We start from the raw sequence: 2,500 nt of genomic DNA, 5'->3' as shown, positions 1-2,500 counted from the left end.
AATTACCACAGTTATCCAAGTAACGTGGGTACGATCTAAGGAACCATAACTGATTTAATGAGCCATTCGCGGTTTCACCTTAATGCGGCTTGTACTGAGACATGCATGGCTTAATCTTTGAGACAAGCATATGACTACTGGCAGGATCAACCAGGGAGCTGCGTCAACTAGAGCTGAGCAGCCGGCCGCCCGGGAGTGTGTCCCGGGGGCCCGCGCGAACACGCAAGCGTCCGCTCAATCATTCTGCAAACAGGAGGAGGCTGAGCTCCCCTGCACAATACACCTCGAAACCCTCTCAGGTCCCGGCGGCGCGCAGCGCCGTCCCAAGTACTTGGTCGGGTTCGAGAGAGGCGCAATCGCCCGGAGTTAGGCGAGTAGACGCTTTCGGTGCGACCACCCGTGCTCCCAACTGAGCTTGCCGCTGCCGACAGAGGCCCGGGAGCGTGCTGTCGTGGCATTGCCGGCGGGAGACAACACGCGCCACCTACGGTGACCGGCAGCTCCAACGCCAGCGCCACAGAAGGACAAAAGCCCCACTTGGGTGCCGAAGCGAACTCTCCCAGCACAGCGCACGCGCCAACACATCCGCACAGCTGCGATACAAACCACCAGCGAGAACCGCTGGGGCGACCGAGCAGCAGACGGCGTCGCGGCGCCGAGCGCCGGGCGGCGGCGCATCCTCAACGCACACAGTCCTCAATCGGACCAGCACACTGAAGATGTCCACCGCGCTTCGCACCGGGCCCGCGAGGACCTACTTTGGCCGCACGGCGCCGCGCGCAGGGTGCGCCGGCGCGCAGCTGCGACGCCTGCCGCGTCCGTCGGCCGGCGCGCCTGCCACTGGCCGCCCCCACCAGCCGGCTGTAGCGCGTGCGCCCACGCACCGCGCGGCCAGCACGCTGGGAGGCGCCCCCTCACCGGCCGGGGACGGTCCCACCCAGCCACCGCCGCGTATCGCTTCACACCCAGATGCCGTTCAGTTTCGTCGGCATGGTGGGTATCGCTGGAACAACCGGTTAGTACCTCAACCTATCGTCGCCATCACCGATTCACCCCTAGCGAGAACAACCGCACCACAACAGGTTACCATTTGTTCATTTGCGTAACTTCACCAGAAAACGCAGGCGTCCATCGCCATTTGCAACTTCAACGATTATTGCATGCCTGTGTCAGGTGTCACGCCACACTACGTCTGCCCACATACACGCAACAAAATGTGCACGCCTAGACAATACGTGGAAGGTGGCCCCCGTACGTATGCGATGTCCATTGCTCGAACGACTGTCAACCGGCCTCTGTAGCATGTCGCAGATATGGAACGCGGTGCACCATGCCATCACGGTGTGTGAGGAGAGACGACTAGGTCCGAATACATCAACAGACAGCTCATGCTGATCGCCATCCACGGCGTCCGTTCCTCCCACACGTCTCTATGGCGTACCACACTGCAATCCAGCTCTCATAGGGAGACGACACGTAGCTGCGTGCACAATATTTGCACTGTATGGTCCGCCGTTTTTGGGCGCAGTCGTTGTGCGGTCACACATGTGCCACGATGTATCATTCAGTACATAAGGACGAATGTGCAGTACAGATTGTGGTTCACGCGTACGACATCAGCGGACAGTTGACACAGGCCGCACCACAACGTAGCCTGAGTACGTCGCATGCGAAGGGCATTGAACATGCAAACTTCTCACCAACCAGCTTGCGAAGGCAGGGGGCAAGGTGGGGACGTGGGGAGGGGCGGCATGTACGTCCTGCTGCCATCCACATTACAGTGTACAGCAGGAGCATGTGGAAAGTGAGCAAGACTTGCAAGGTGTTTAACATGAAGCGATACACAGGGGTGCGGGCAGTGCGAGTAGCGAACTATATTGCGAGGGTTGCGGGTGGGCAACACTACAGTAATTGAACGAGTCGTATAACAATTACAGAGCAGGTTTAGGCGACAACGTGGGTTACGTTAAGGCGACAACATGGGTTAGGTTAAGGCACAACATGGGTTAGGTTAAGGCACAACATGGGTTAGGTTAAGGCACAACATGGGTTAGGTTAAGGCACAACATGGGTTAGGTTAAGGCACAACATGGGTTAGGTTAAGGCACAACATGGGTTAGGTTAAGGCACAACATGGGTTAGGTTAAGGCACAACATGGGTTAGGTTAAGGCACAACATGGGTTAGGTTGAGGCACAACATGGGTTAGGTTAAGGCACAACATGGGTTAGGTTGAGGCACAACATGGGTTAGGTTGAGGCACAACATGGGTTAGGTTGAGGCACAACATGGGTTAGGTTGAGGCACAACATGGGTTAGGTTAAGGTACAACATGGGTTAGGTTAAGGTACAACATGGGTTAGGTTAAGGTACAACATGGGTTAGGTTAAGGTACAACATGGGTTAGGTTAAGGTACAACATGGGTTAGGTTAAGGTACAACATAGGTTAGGTTAAGGTACAACATAGGTTAGGTTAAGGTACAACATAGGTTAGGTTAAG

General features: G+C 56.3%; 1 non-coding gene across 1 annotated transcript in view; it reads right to left on the bottom strand.

Moving 5' to 3' along the window:
• Window positions 1–157, bottom strand: part of LOC124774734 — a 1,909-nt gene extending 1,752 nt beyond the window's left edge. Inside the window, exon 1 of the ribosomal RNA XR_007015471.1 lies at window positions 1–157. This exon is cut by the window's left edge and continues 1,752 nt beyond it. This is a non-coding gene — a ribosomal RNA (small subunit ribosomal RNA).
• Window positions 158–2,500: the final 2,343 nt, after the last annotated feature.

The sequence above is a fragment of the Schistocerca piceifrons genome, unplaced genomic scaffold (genome assembly GCF_021461385.2).
Source record: "Schistocerca piceifrons isolate TAMUIC-IGC-003096 unplaced genomic scaffold, iqSchPice1.1 HiC_scaffold_971, whole genome shotgun sequence".
In the NCBI taxonomy this organism is placed as follows: domain Eukaryota; kingdom Metazoa; phylum Arthropoda; class Insecta; order Orthoptera; family Acrididae; genus Schistocerca; species Schistocerca piceifrons.
The sequence above is the reverse complement of the archived record's forward strand: the minus strand, read 5'-3'. Positions and strand labels throughout refer to the sequence as shown.